At 41.7% G+C, this 16,015-nt stretch overlaps 1 protein-coding gene across 1 annotated transcript in view; it reads right to left on the bottom strand.

Annotated features, from left to right (window-relative positions):
• The window catches only part of LOC121276579 (band 4.1-like protein 4B), a 222,466-nt gene that overhangs the window by 182,540 nt on the left and 23,911 nt on the right, over positions 1-16,015 (bottom strand). The window lies entirely within an intron of this gene.

Raw genomic sequence — 16,015 nt, 5'->3', positions numbered from 1 at the left:
ATATTTATTGGCTAACCTAAAAAGTAAAAATATTTGCATTCCACAACCCAAGGATGTACCAAAGCAATTTACAGTCTCAAGTACCTTTTGAAGTGTAATCATTTTGTAATGTGGGAAATGTGGCAGCCAAATTGCATACAGCAAGCTCTCTCAAATAGCATTGTAATAATGACAAAATCTGTTTAAGTGGTACAAACGGAGGGATAAACATTAGCCAAGAACTCCCCGATTTCCTCAAACAGCAGCACTGGATCTCTTACACCCATTTCAGATGGCTAACAGTTGAGTGTCTCCCCCAAAAGACAGCAACTCCGACATTGCAGCATTTCTTTAGTAATGCACTGGAGTGTTGACCTAGATTATGTGTTCAAGTCTCCGGAGTGGGACTTGAATCCATGACATTGTGTGAAACAGCTTATTTCACACAGAACAATGATCTGTTAGTAAACATCAAGGGATATTTGAATTTCTGAAAAAAGGTTGGGTCGGAAAAGTACTGCTGACACCTGAACTGGGGTGCTGCTGCAGAGTGAGTGCTGAAGTTTTGAGTGGCCACTCAGGCTTGCTGAAGAATAGGTCCAGAAGAACAACCAACTTTCAGTGCACAGTTCCAACTTGCTGACTTTTTAAAAAATCCAAACAGCCTGGTTCCTTTGCTTTGATGTTCTTTAAGTTTACAACTTTGTCAGAGAAACTGAGTTAATCCAGACACTACAGGTGCTCCAGCTTTCAGGAAAATCAGTTGAGAGAGCTAGATGTAGTGCTGAAGAGGAGCAACTTTAGCTACATCTACATTGTCAGCTTAGATTGTTTGTGAAGAACAAGGTTGTGTGTGTTTTTAACCCCACTTTTGCCTTGAACTACTCAGTGATTTTCAACAGATTTTTCTGATAACTCACTGGCCTTATTTACACCTCCTCTTTAGCAAAGGATCAGACTTTGACCAAAGGCAGCCACAGGAGGTTGTTAAATGTGCAGGTTACACAAATGGGTTTATTCAGGGGAAGTGCTATAAAGAATTATGATAACACAGTTAAACCATTGTTTATTTGTACTTCGGCTGACTGAATTGTCTTAGAGGAGTTAATGAGCACAACAACATAACAGAATTGAAATAATTGAAAACAAAAATTGCAATCTTCAACCTAGGATTTGTCAATGATCCTGTTGATTCAACTATGGGTATCAATTAAGGTCGATCTCTCTCTCTCTCTCTCTCTGTCAGTAACACATTTAAATCAGCTTCCATAATTATGACATCAGCACTTACTAATTAAAGAAATAAAAAGGGTGGCGCTGTTAAAAATTAACCGCCTTTCTCCATTTTCAAAAAAGAAAATTGCTCGACACATCCATAAATTTAAGACACTCTTTCATTGTCCCAAGAAACCTCGAAAAGCTCTAGGTGTTTAACCAGATGCTGATCGCACTTTAATCGCACAATGTGGATTGCACTTTAGTATCTTTCAACGTCCAATAAATAACCCTGTGTACACAGTGGGAATTATATGTTGCAATATTCTACTGTTGAGTTTTTTTTCTTTCAAGTTAAAATTCAAAGGCCACTATAATTTTTAAAAATCCCTTCCCTACCCAGATATGAGAAAATCATTGTGAAGCACGTCAAGATTCTGAACTCTCAAACTGAATGCCTTTGACACCCACTTTATAGAAGAAAACAGTCTGTAAGTACTCAGGCTGCCATTGATGATGGAATATGCCCATCCACGTTAACAGTAGGTTGCATAAAACCATATCAACAAACAACTGCTCAAAATATGTTTTAATAATATTTCTGGTAGCTGAGCCTACTATGATGCAAGGCCAGTGAGGGAGAAACTACATTTAGTTTAGCCTGCTCTTGACCAGTAAAAAAAGAGCTTGAAGGCAACAGTACCACCTCGTATCACAAAACACTGCCACAGAAGGCAGAGCTGTCATCAACAGAAGCAACGCATGAGATTGGAAAGCAAGTGTGGGATCACTGACCTTTTTAAATAGGACCATAGAATAAAGAAGCAAGGAAGTTATGCTAAACCTTCATAAAGCTCTGGTTAGGCCTTACATAAGCACCACATGTTACAAAGGAATTAAAGGTCTTGGAGAGGGTGCAGGGAATTATTAGAATGGTACCATGAATGAAGGATTTCAGTTATGTGGAGAGACTAGAGAATCTGACACAGTATAAAGCAGAGAAAATTAAGTGGAGATTTGATACAGGTGTTCAAAATCATGAAGGGTTTTGCTGGTTTTTCATCATCTTCTGCCACTGAAGGTGAGTGGAGGTAATGTTTTCACCCCATTTGTAAGTCTGAAAATATATCTCAAAACTAATGGACGGTTTTGCAACAAAACTTGGTAAAAGGATAGGGCATCCGCTAAGGAAGAGCTGATTAAGCTTTGGCGAAGATGCAGTTCTAGATCTGAATCTTGGAACTTCTGATAAGATGTATTAACATTGAGAATAGGGCAAATTTACTTTTTTTAAAAATAATGCTATAGGTTGTTTTATTTAGAATATTGTTGATTGTATTAGAATATTGTAATTGTCTCAGCTGCTGTGGTGGAATTTGTCACAGCTGTTAAAATGTGAGCAGAGTTTACAGAGCAGGCTGTTGGATGTGAATTAGCCTGAAGCTACCTCAGTGAGACGGAAGTTCTTAACAAAAGGATTTCTTATTTCAGCTTTGCTTTTACAGAGCTGTGCAACTGTAATAATGTTAAGTTAACACACCATGGCAGAGGTATGCACTCTACTGAGTCTTCTCTTCACTTGTTTACTCTGTTTCCATTGGTAAAAGCGTCAGTAAACAGAGGTCACAGATTTGAGGTAATTGGTAAAAGAAGCAGAGAAGAAATGAAGAGAAATTAGGCAATGAGTTGTTCCAATCAGGAATGGACTACCTGATAGGATGACGGAAACAGATTCATATATAACCTTAAAAACAGAGTTGAAAAAGTATTTGACAAGGAAACATTTACATGGCTATGGAGAAAAAGCAGCACTTCAATAGGTGTTTCAAGAGCTAGCACAGGCACAAGGGGTTGAATAACCTTTTTTGTATGATAAATGCCTAGACAGCTGAAGGTATGACCTTTGATGGTACATTCAACAAAATCAGTTATGCACAAGTGGCCAGAATTGGAGGGTCCCAAAGTTCTGAGAGGTTGTGTGAGATTACAGAAATGAGGAAGATGGAGGTTATGGAGGGATTTGAACAAAAGCATGAGAATTGAAGTCTCTGGTGGACTGGGAGCCAAATCTAGGTCAGGAAGCACAGACTTAACGGATGAAAAGAATTTTTTGAGAGGTAAAATATGGCTTACATCCACATACGTTACAGCATACACACTATAAAACATTAATCTAATATCACTTTCCTTTCCACACCAGCAGGCAACTTACATTGACTCTATAGGTCACAGCCATAACACTGCCCACTGTTTGGCTATAATTTGCTGCTGTTTTAATTATTACTTCGCTCAACAGACAGTTCCTATCCTGCAATTCAGCATATGCAATGCCACTGGATATCTATCAGCAACGTTAAGTCTTGTATATGGCATACTCTGAATAATCACAAGGCCCTTATTTCCTATTGTCATGATTATGTTACATATTTGCTAATATTTATAATTGAAAAATTGTATCAACATTTAACACTGGGAAAGCCCTACGTCAACATGTGACAGTAGACCCCTTCCCATTCAGCGGTTCTGTTGTCTTTATCATACCTACTTTAGTAAGGCCTTTGACAAAGTCCCACATGGGAGGTTAGTTCAGAAGGTTCAGACACTTGGTATCCATGGAGAGGTTGTAAACTGGATTCGAAATTGGCTGTGTGGGAGAAGACAGACAAATTATAGCCAAACAGTGGATGATTGCTTCTCAGACAGGAGGCCTGTGACTAGCGGTGTGCCTCAAGGATCTGTGCTGGGACCATTGTTGTTTGTTGTCTATATGAATGATTTGGTTGATAATGTGGTGAATTGGATCAGCAAGTTTGCTGACGACACTAAGATTGGAGGCGTTGTGGACAGCGAGGAAGGCTTTCAAAGCTTGCAGAGAGATCTGGACCAACTGGAAAAATGGACCAGAAAATGGCAGATAGAATTTAATGCGGAAAAGTGTGAGGTGTTACATTTTGGAAGGTGAAACCAAAGTAGGACATACACAGTAAATGGTAGGGCACTGAGGAGTGCAGAAGGACAAAGGGATCTGGGAGTTCAGATACATTGTGCCCTGAAAGTGGCGTCACAGGTAGACAAGGTTGTAAAGAAAGCTTTTGGCATACTGGCCTTCATAAATCAAAGTATTGAGTATAGGAGTTGGGATGTTATGGTGAGGTTGTATAAGACATTGGTGAGGCCAACTTTGGAGTATTGTGTGAAGTTCTGGTCGCCTAATTACAGGAAGCATATCAGTAAGATTGAGAGAGTGCAGAGAAGATTTACTAGGATGTTACCGGGTCTTAAGGAGTTGAGTTACAAGGAAAGATTAAACAGCTTAGGACTTTGTTCCTTGGAGCGTAGAAGAATGAGGAGAGAAATGATAGAAGTTTACAAAATTATGAGGGGTATAGACAGAGTGAATGCGAGTAGGCTCTTTCCACTTAGATTAGGAGAAATAAACATGAGAGGACATGGCTTTAGGGTGAAAGGGGAAAGTTTAAGGGGGAACCTCTTCACTCAGAGTGGTGAGAGTGTGGAATGAGCTACCATCTGACATGATAAATGCAGGCTCACTCCTTAAGTTTTAAGAATAAATTGGATAGATACATGGATGGGTTATGGACTAGGTGCAGGTCAATGGGACTAGTGGAATAATACTTCAGCACAGACTAGAAGGGCCGAATGGCCTGTTTTCTGTGCTGTAGTGTTCTATGGTTCTACTGCTGGACACAAAAGCTGGAAAACATAAAGAGATGAACATCAAACTATTTCTGCGAAAACAGTTTTTTATGCTTCTAATTTGTTAGAACGTTTTTAAAAAAGCATTCTTGCAGGGTCAAGCGGGCTTGCTTCTGACTCTCTAGCCTCACTCCCTAAAACCCAACGCTCCCACGCTGCCTCCCTCCCCAAGCACCTGCTCGTGGTAGATATCTAAATACTAAGTAACTGAAATAAAAACAAAACAATTCTGAAAATACACAGTAGGTCAGGCATCATCCGTGGAGAGAAACAGAGTTAACCTTTCAGGATGATGACCAGAAGGAAGATAGAAATGGAAGAACTTTTTAAGATAGTAGAAGGACTGGGTCAGGAAGGACAAAAGGGAAGGTCTATGATAGGGTGCAGGGCAGGATAGATTAACTAACAAAAGATGTCATTATGCAAAAGCCAAATAGTGTGGTAATGGGTAAAGGGACAAAGGTTGATCCAGATGAGGTGCGACTGGCCATGGAGTAGCCATCTGAATGCAACATGAAGGAAGAAAGAAAGAAAAAATAAATAAGAACATAGAACAAGATGGAGGAAGAGGTAATGATCTAAAGTAATTGAACTCAATATTGAGTCCAGAAGGCTGTAGATTGCTGAGATGAAAAATGAGATGCTGTTCCCCAAACTTGCGTTGAGTTTTACTGGAACACTGTAGCAGGCCATGGACAGAAAGGTCAGGGTGGGAGCAAGGTGGAGAATTAAAATGAGAAGCAACAGGAGTGGGCCACCCATGTCGGCATGATTGCACGCTGACGTGTTTCACAATAACACATAAAAGGCGTGCACTTGGCGGGCTGCACTTTGAGGGGAACTCGGAGATGAGTGCACAGTAACATTTCTGAGCACCCGCAAGGAATGCCTGTTGAACTTCAAGGTTGAGGCATGTTTGGGGCGGGCGGGGGAGCAAAGGCTGCCCTGCGGTTGAAGGTAGCGCACAAACATGTACGGGGTTTGGAAGGGTGGGGTCAACGAGGGAATTGGCCACACATTAGGGACACCTTGTATAAAGTGGCTGTTCCTCTGCAGCTGAGACAGTTCAGGTGCAGCCACATTTACATGATTAGAATCAGGCCTCCAGCTTCTCTGCCAACTCAAGCAACACAGAGGCATCAAAGTGCCACCAAATGCTCCAGAGGTTTTCACCCCTTGGGCACAGACTGTAAACTAAAGAGCATTTTAGTGGACTGCAGAACAATTTGACGACTGAACACGTGTACAATCTCCTTGCCAAAGTTGACCATGGAACAATCATTGGTGGAGGCAATGTAATCATCCTGGTGCAGGAAGGTGGGATTAAAAAGGGCACCTGGGTGTTCTCAGGCTTGGCATGGACAAGATGGGCCGAATGGCCTCCTTCTGTGCTGTAGCTTTTCTATGCTTCTATGGTTTAGACCAGTCTCCCTACGGTTCAAACTTTTCAGCACAGGAGAATGGCTGTGCCTGAGCTGAGAGTACAGCATGCTGTCCAATGGGCAAAGCTGCCGCCAATCAGTCAGTCAGGTGGAGTGGGGTGGAGGAAGTGCAGTTATGGGCAGCCATGCAGCGCACTAATATCCAATCATCCAAATGGTGGCCAGCACTCTCCGGGATGCATTAAGGGGCCTTCAGACTTAACCAAGGCAGGTTCTTAGTAGACAATGCTAACCCACATGTGTCTCTCTTTCATCTTGCAGGAGTACATCATCAGGATCATGAAGCCTGGTGACCTAGCTGTATGCCTTGTGGCATACAGACAGCAAAGAGGACAGAGAAGAGAGCGACTGAGGTGGCTGGCTGTGCAGAGGGAGGAGCAGCACCCTCTGGAAGAAGGGGTGGCTGGGGCTCCAGCATACGCCACCTAAGAGCCACAATGAGTGCCTTGCTAGACCCATTTTCTAGGCCAGTGGCTCCTTTCAGGGCGCCACAGGTGACCTCTATGGGATATCACAAGCCTCCACCTACAAATGCATCCATGAGGTCACGGGTGCCATCTTCACAGGAGTACACAGCTTGTGTACTTCACCCGGGACCAGGAGTGCCAGGATACAAAACTGATTGGATTTGCCCAGATCTCAGGTTTCACTCACATGGCACTCAGATCTCCATCGCAACACACGGTCAACTATTTCAACCACAAGGGATTCCATTCGCTGAATGTGCAGCAGGTGTGTGACCACCACAAACAGTCCTGCAGGTCTGCGCACGGTTTCCAGGGAGTGTGCATGACTCCTACATTCTCAGTCAGTCAGTCAAAGGTCCCTGATATCTTCCAGGGTGCACAGAGGCTGCAGGGATGGCTCCTCGGAGACAAAGGCTACCTGGACGTGGCCGATGACACACATGCGGTGGCCTCAGGCTGCAGCAGAGCGATACTATAATAAGGCTCATGCAGCAACTCATAACTTGGTGGAGCAGACCATCAGGATGCCGATAATAAGGTCCGGTGCCTGGTTAGGTCTGGTGAAGCCCTGCAATACAGTCCACAAAGGGTGCCATGCATCGTTGTCATCTGCTGCGCTCTTTACAACCTGGCACTGCAACAGGCAGAGGAGTTGGCTGAGGAGGAGATGGAGGAACTGGAGGTTACCTCCAATGAGAAGGACATTGACAGTGATGAGGGTGAGGAGGTCCTCGAAGGTGATGTTGATGGCGATGAGGCCCTTGCATTAGCCAGACAAGGCAGGCACACTCAGGAAGCCCTCATTGCCGGTAGATTTGTGGAGGATGATGATGACATGCATTGATTAGACACCATTGCATTGATGCACATTTGACTCCAGTCTTGCTTATGGCAGCACACATACACCGTACGCGATAATGCTTCTGTCACGGTGAAGCAGTAGAGGTCTTAATAGTCGCTCAATTGCAGGAGAATGTGATAACATGCAGTAAGGACATTCCATGGGTCTTTAAATAGCCTCTGAGAATGGCTGACACCCATCTGGCCAAGGGCAGCTTGTTTGCGTTTTTGTTTCCTCTTGTGGGAGAACCTAGAACTAGGAGTCACTGTTTAAAAATAAGGGGTTGCCATTTAAGACAGAGATAAGGGGAAATTTTTTCTCTGAGGGTTGAGTGTCTTTAGAACTCTTCTTCAAAAGGCAGTGGAAGCAGAGTCTTTGAATATTTTTAAGGCAAAGCTAGATAAAGCTAGATAGGTAGAGGCAGAACTAGATAGATAGCTTGATTAACAAGGGATTGAAAGGTTATTGGGGGCAGGCAGGAATGTGACGTTGAGGTTACAATCAGATCAGCCATGATCTTATTGAATGGCACAGCAGACTCGAGAGGCCGAGTGGCCTACTCCTGCTCCTAATTCATATGCTCTATGATCAAGGTCATATCATAGAGGCACTGCCACGAAACTTTAAAAGCACCTGATCCTTTCTCCATCTTCAGCACCTGAGCCCTTCAGGAGCACAGCATCACTGATCACAGATGCTGAAGAGATGGGGGCCAGCCCCACCTCAAAGGCGCTAAGAGCACACAGAGAGAGTGACGGAACTCTGTCACCTGCCCACCACATTCTGGAAGCAATGACAAGCACCACCGAGGTGCAGGCATCAGTAATGTGCCCAGGGAGTGAGAGGTTGGGCCATCACTTTGGTCTGAAGGCTGCACAAGGCACAGGGAAGAAGCTCTGGACTGAGACCTAGCTAAAGCTAGGTCCCACCGAGGGGTTTGTCTCCGCTCTTGTGGAGGGTGTAGGTGAGCACTGTGATGCGACTTCAAGGAGGGCACCTCCAGATTCATCTTTAGAGGTTTCTTCAGAGCTTGATTGGAGGCCCTGGGTCATGGACTCTGTTGGCTGTTTCCCAGATGTGTCTGTGGAAGCAAGGAGAGATAATTGGTGCAGGGCAGTGACCTGTGAAACAGGACACATCACTCACAGCATGGTTGTCAGCTGGATGTTGCACTGCTGGATCCACACTTGGTAGAGCTCAAGAGGCCTCACCGTTAGTACAGAAATGGTCTAGATCCTTGCCGGCCAGCTGGATGGCTGTATTTTCAAAGTCTGTGAGGAGCTTGATTTCAGGCATTCCTCTATCGGTAAGCAACATCTCCCTCTTGTTGTATGCCAACTTGTACTGCATAAATAGAGGTGGAGAGAGTGAACCCAGAATGCCTGCCAGGCCAGATGATAAGTATGCCTGGCATGTGGGTGGTGAGTGATCCCATGGACGGCATGAGGAGAATGAAGATGTTTATGAGAGAGCGAATGGTGATGTCCCTTGAATTGGCAGTAAGTGAGGGCCCTGTGGGTGTGTGATAGGTTTGTGAGTTGAGAGTGATGAGAAGATGACTTATCCTGGCAGAACGGAGATCATCATTCATCCTCGAGGCACCGGGTGACTCTTTTGCAGGGTGTTGGCGCTGACTGTCACCTAAGCTGGATTAGCAAGGTTGCTACCCATCTTGTGGCCGGAGCGGGGGTACGGGACATCACGGCGGGCCTCCACTGCTCAAGTGATGAGTCATTGATACTGGTGGCTACAATCTTTTTGCCTTTCAGGGCCATGTCTTCTTTGCAGCAGTCCTGGGCTGGAAACAGAGATGTGCGTGCGACTGGACTTTAAATATGGCGCCTGGTGTGACGGCACGGCGAGGTGATGGCCTGGTGGGCGAATTAGAGCCTGCCCACCATGGAAACAGTGTGTTTCCCAAGAATGCATAATTAACGTGACGGGTTTGGGATGATATTGCGTAAAAAGCCGGTAAAACGTCGCTTTACCTGTCCACTACCACACTTAGTGCAAATCTGGGACAATTCACCTGTTAATTCTGTTTCTTTCCAGAGATACTGCTTGACCTGCTGAGTATTTCCAGCAATTTTTGCTTTTATTTTAGATTTCCAGCATCTGCAGTAGTTTGCTTTTGTACTAAACAATTGAGTTCGAATGGAAGAGGGGTGACGAAGGGAGAAAGAAAGAAGGTTATGGAGTAAAAAAGAAGTTGGGGAGTACGAGAGGGAGGCTGGACAGAGAGGACTGAGAGAAAAAAGGGAGAAGAATAGAACAGCAGCCCACCTCTAGGTTTTGAGCCTCTTAAAATAAACCTGCAGTCCCATTGTTAGCTATGCTTCGTGGTACATATCTAGGCTTTGGGGCCTGGTCCCATACTCTGGAGTCCCAACATGGAGACATGTTGATGCTTTGTCTTCTGCTCCCGTGCTGTGCATCTTACCACTCCCTGCTCTGGTGCATTCTGCCTCATCTGCTTTCTGTGCATTCTGCCTCATCTGCTTTCTGTTCTTGGCAGTGCAAAGAGGTGACTACTGCCCGATACGTTTTTGGTTCAATTTTTCGTGCTCAGCTTCATGTTCAAAGATGCAGAGAGCTTACCAGTGCTTTGTGGTTTAGCTGGTTGAAGTTTAGCAGTAATCCTGCAAACACTTGGAGGTCTACAAACCTAGTTTCTACCAATCTGCTTTTAATCTTTCTGGATTTAGTTAAATCAGTGTCTCTTTGGAGAGAGAGAGAATATTCTATACTACGCAAATAAATTCTACAGATAACTGCTTCTCAGTAGCTTGCTTTTGAATCTGGAACACAATGGATGCTTCCCTGTGCCAGACAACTGGTTGATCAAAACAACCCCGAGAAGATGCAGCATAAATGTTCTGATATATTTCTTCTATCTCGATAGTGGCATTTTATTTTGCCTTATTTCACCTTTTCTGCTCGCTATTGTGCAAAATACTTTCCAAATGCAAACAATGAAACTGGAGCCCAGTATTCAAAATACTTTACTGCAATACTATTTTAGAAGAGAGGGCTGGAATCTTCCAGCCAACGAGCCATTGAAATCTCCGTTCACATCGGCGGGACCGGAAGGAGTAAAAGGTTGGAAAATTTCAGCCTAGGAGTCTAGATCACAGCTGGGATTATATTTAGTGGGTAATTCTGTCCTGCAGACTTGCTTAGTTATTCCACTATTGGGCAATCTGAAATAGCTCCATGTATGAGCCTCTATAACCTGATTTACAGGCTACTCTTGCCCACCCACAATACTGAAATGTATCAAAGCAAATGCATGACCTCTGTGACTGTGATAAATTCTCCCTCCCATCTTCAATTTGTCTGCAGCCTGTGCCATGGTCTATCAAACTACCCTTCTTTAACACCTCCTTTATTATCCTGCTCAGTGGGACTGCCCTTATTTGGTTCCACTCTTATCTATCCAATCACAGCCAGAGCATCTCTGGGAATTGTTTCTCTCCCCATTTCCATAGCAACACTTTTCAGTCTCCTAAATATCACCCTTAAGCGTTGTCATTTCAACATCTCAAGCGCTTCTCGATTCCAACCGTTTGTGTACTTAATTCCTTCGACTCACCATTGGTGACTGTGTTTTCAGTCATCTGAACCCCACACTCTAGAATTACTACCACTGCCCCAGTTCTCTCCAAAACCCTCCTTTGATCAAGTTTTTGGTTACCCTTACCAATCACTCCTTCTTTGCTTCGGCATCATGTTTTCCTTCTGCCTCTCTGAAGTTCCTTGATGTGCTTTTCTATGTTAAAGATGCAATATAACTGCAAATCATTACTTACATTTTGCTAGGAAAGTACCTCTCTATTGACAGACAAGGTTTAACAATCAAACAAAGAATTTAAATGGATCATTTGCAATGTAAATGTTGCTTGTTTTGTTAAATATGGCAGTATATAAAAGGCATCAAGAGCGCTACCATAAACATCAAATCTATCCACTATCTCTGCTTGGTTGGTAAGGCAGGTGCAGGGGAAAGAGACTTATACATCTACTACTGGGGTGCAGTTACAAGAGTGCTCGCCTCTCATCTTACAAGGGATTATACTGGAAATTAAATAATAGTTATTAAACAAGAACTTTATTAAAAGATAATACAATACAGCTCATAAATGTTCAGTACCATGAATACTGTAAAATTTAACAGTCAAGTTGAGCAGCCCTCTGAAATGCACTCGTCAAAGAATATAATTTAACAGCTAATATGTAGAGCCATTTCAGAGTATGAATTTCTTAATTTCTTACAAAAGGAAATCTCACACAAAGCTAAATATTGTCTACAGCAGTTTCTAAAACCCGGGTCCACAGAGCGCTGGGAGCCCGTACAGACTTCCCAGGAATCCACAAAATCATGTGAAAATGCTTACCAAGCACCTGGCCTTATGAGTGCACAACATAGCCCAGGGTCTGGGGGCTCCATGGTCAAGGGTGACCAAATGAGCAGAGGTGGGCTCTGTGAGAGCTAGCAAGTGGGGGTGGAGTGCAGCCACCAAATGTACAGTGCAGACTGGAATAGTTGTCTCACCTAGGAGGAACAAACACATGGAGCAGCACTGAGAACAACACAAAAGTAAACACTTAATTTCTGAAAAACATTAAAACAGGCTTTACATGCAGCACTTTAGTGTAAACATTATATAGTATTACAATTTAGATAGGGAATCTGTGATTATGAATGCATTTGAAATGTGGTCCTTAACCAAAAAAGCTCAAGAACCACTGGTCTACACTTTTGACTCGTACACCCAAAATGCTCTTCATTTAAACATGCCTTTGGCCTTTCATTGCCCAATCAAGTGTTAAATTCCTTCACCACCTCCTCTACAGTTGACATGACAAACTATCAGAACACTACATGAATTCAATTGTCAAGTTTCAGGTTTTGCACGTTTATTTCAGAGAAATAAAAAGGTGGCCCCCTTTCAATGTTCATTGTCTGGATTTGCAAGAGGAATGGCCACTTGGGGAGATATTGGTAGCTCATTAAGGAATGGTGCCTTCAAAAAGAGCAGAGTGGTAAACTGGAGATTATTTTTCAAAGTGTGATCATTTTTTACGAAATCTTTTAATTTCTGTTGCATATTTAATAATTGAATTGCAATTACTATAGCTAGTTCATCGGTAGTGCAGAAGATTGTTAATAATTTTTTTTGGAAAGCAATTCATATAATGGCTGATCAGTATGATGACTAAGCAATGGATAGTCATTTACTATCAGGAATTCAAATAATGAAGAACAAGGCTCTCAGAGATGAAACCTTCAGTCATAAAAACTATAATAATGTGCATCTGTAATCTGATGACAATAAATGCTGAACAATGTGGCACAATGCTGTGCACCATATCATGGTTTCACACTTTCACTGTTATTTAATCAGAACTAAGAAAATTTTAAAATGAGCAATATATAAATGAAGCCCCTCAAATGGCTGCCAGTGAGGCTGTGCTTTTTCACTCTTTCATTTTGTGAGTTATGATGTCCAAGGTTGGTTGAACTCTTACATCAGGCCTTCTACTTGCTAATGGTGCAGAATGCAAAAGTGGTTATTGCTGTATGTTTATTGCCAGTAGATTATAGAAGAACACAATTGCTACAGTTTGTACCACTAAAGGTTTCGGCTGGAAGTCTTGTCTTCGTTTAAATATTGAATAATCTGTACATCAGTTGCATTTGGGAATCTGGCTGTACAGTTTCTGATATGGTTTGACAAGAATGTGTCTTTTGTTGACTTTTCTCAGCAGCCTAAATTGATTTATACTTTTCATCACTTCAGTACTGCAACCTGTGAATAAAATAGTAAAGATGTAACTTGGGGTCACATTGCAACGTGTTATTTTTTATAATTCTACAAAGGTCTTTCATACAACTTATTTCCTGGTAAAATTGTACCTTTCGGCAATATCGTAAAAAAGTAATTGATGGGGCTTGGTTTAAAAGATAAACTAGTAAAGCTTCAATTCCAAATGATCATTCAAAAGTTTGGCTATCAAGTCATTGTATCCAACAAGGAAGGAAATGCTATATATTTCATGCTGTTAACAATTAACAAAGTCGTATGTGAAGCTTCCCATTTTAAGCAAGTAGATCTGTCAAAATGAAGATTTTTTAAACACGCTACTAGCAAAAAAAAGGGCACAAGTAAGTAATGAGTCAAAATCTGTACTTCTTGATGAAACATATTGATCCCAATATTAAGTCCTATTTCGCGAATATATCAGAGTCTTCATACCAAGGAATTTCTCCCCACTCGACAATGTATTCACCAAATCAGAAGTTTCAAATTTGTCAGAAATATGATTGTGCAGCAGAGGGAGTTTGTTTATTCTCATGCCATCCATTCTACTGAAAACCAGCACTTAATATCCCCAGTTTGTGGCATTTACTCATTAGAAGAAAAAGTATTTTTATAACTTTCCTGAAAAGAGAACATGATGGGAATATTGACGAGGTAAATTTAAAAAAGTGTGCACGATTTATGTACATTGGAAGTAACTGTACCAGCTTTAATTCCAATGGGATTATTGTACTATTGCAAATTAATATGTACAATTGAATCATTCAATGGCTAAAAAACAAATTTTGTAAATTATTAACACATCAGACCAAAAAGATTCAGTGATGGTTGTGTATATTTTTCCCTCTAGAACTTATTTACATGAAATGACCATCAATTTCACAATATTTGGAATAAAAAATAAACTTGCTTATTTTGAATTATTTTTGTAGGAGACAGGACAGGTTCACAACAACTTTTCATAAAGGAAAAAGCAGCAAGAAATTCTGAGCAGCACATTTTTTGACTGAGAAAGGTGGTAATGTTTATAGCTCTACAGAGTGGAAATTTATCTTGAAGCAAGTAGACATCCTTTTTTTACATGCAGTGAAATCTTTTTATTTGGCATGCACTGGAATGGGTTGCGCCAGTTAATCAAAAGTGCTAGTTAATGGAGAGTTCCATTTACCAATAGAATCAATACTTGTAGCATGAACTAATATGCAAGTACTCAGGAAATAAAGAACTGTTTTCTTAATACTTCTAATCTTCAACAGTACATTAAAACATAAATTAAAGAATAAAATAATACAGTATACAGGTTTGCGTTCTGAATAACTTAGTAACTGCTTCCAAGTGGTAAAATGATGATTTGTATTAGGGGAGCATCAAAAATTCCAGTTAGCAGCAAATTCTGACTGGTAGAATGCTGGATAACACAAAGGTTACTGTAGCAACTATAATGTTAAATAAAAACAAAATACTGCAAATTCAGGAACTCTGATGTAAAAACAGAAAATGCTGGAAGTAATCAGATCAGACAGCATCCTGTAGCGAGAGAAACAGTTAACATTTCAGCCAAAATGGGAAAAAAGGTTAGAGATACAACAGGTTTTAAGCAAGTGTAGAGGCAGGGAAAGGCAAAGGGAAGGAAAGAACAAAAGGGAAGGTGTGCGACAGGGTGGAAGGCAGTAGAGAATAAATAACAAGGATGGTGGTGCAAGATGAGAAACGGTGTCCCTGAGACAAGAAGCAAAAGATGAATTTAGAGGAGAGGTGAATGGTATTATGAACAGCCACTGTTCAAAATGAAAGCAGTGGTTACAATCTGAAATTCATGTTGAGTCCAGAAGACTGTAGTGTCTAATGGAAGTATTAAGTGTTTTCTCTTGAGCTTCACTTGTGGTTCATTGGAATATTATAGGAGGCCAAGGACAGAGGTCAGAGTGGGAGTAGGAATGGAATGGAAAATTAAACACATAACCAAAAGCTCAGGGTCACGGTTGTGGACTGAACAGAGGTGTTCCTCAAAGCAATCACCTGTGTTTGGTTTCCCTGTATTAAACATCTCGAATGATTCCCTATAAATACCGTACTAAGTTTACTTTCATTAAAGAATAACAAATATTTGATAACAGTAATATCTTACAGCAGATACAAGATAAGCAAAACCACCACTAATGCATACTTTGGGAAGGTTACATTATGAAACAAAAACTTAAATATGACAGAAAGCCAAAGGATTTTAAAGGAGGAAAACAATGCCTCACCAGCAGGAGTGGCAGCATAATGTTTATGTTACTGGACTCGTAATCCAAAGGCCTGGACTAATGCTTGGGAGTCATGAGTGCAAAGCCTACCATAGGGGAATTTAAATTCAAATAATGAAATAAATCTGGAATAAAAAGCTAGCCTCAGTAATGGTGAGCATGAAATTACCAGATTGCTGCAAAAGCCCATCTAGTACACTAATGTCCTTTAGGGAAGAAAATCTACTATTCTTACTCAGTATGGCCTACATGCGATTCCAGACCCACAGCAATGTGGTTGTCC

Source organism: Carcharodon carcharias, chromosome 3 (genome assembly GCF_017639515.1).
Source record: "Carcharodon carcharias isolate sCarCar2 chromosome 3, sCarCar2.pri, whole genome shotgun sequence".
Taxonomy (NCBI): Eukaryota; Metazoa; Chordata; class Chondrichthyes; order Lamniformes; family Lamnidae; genus Carcharodon; species Carcharodon carcharias.
Note: the sequence above shows the minus strand (reverse complement) of the source record. Positions and strands in the feature narration are given on the sequence as shown.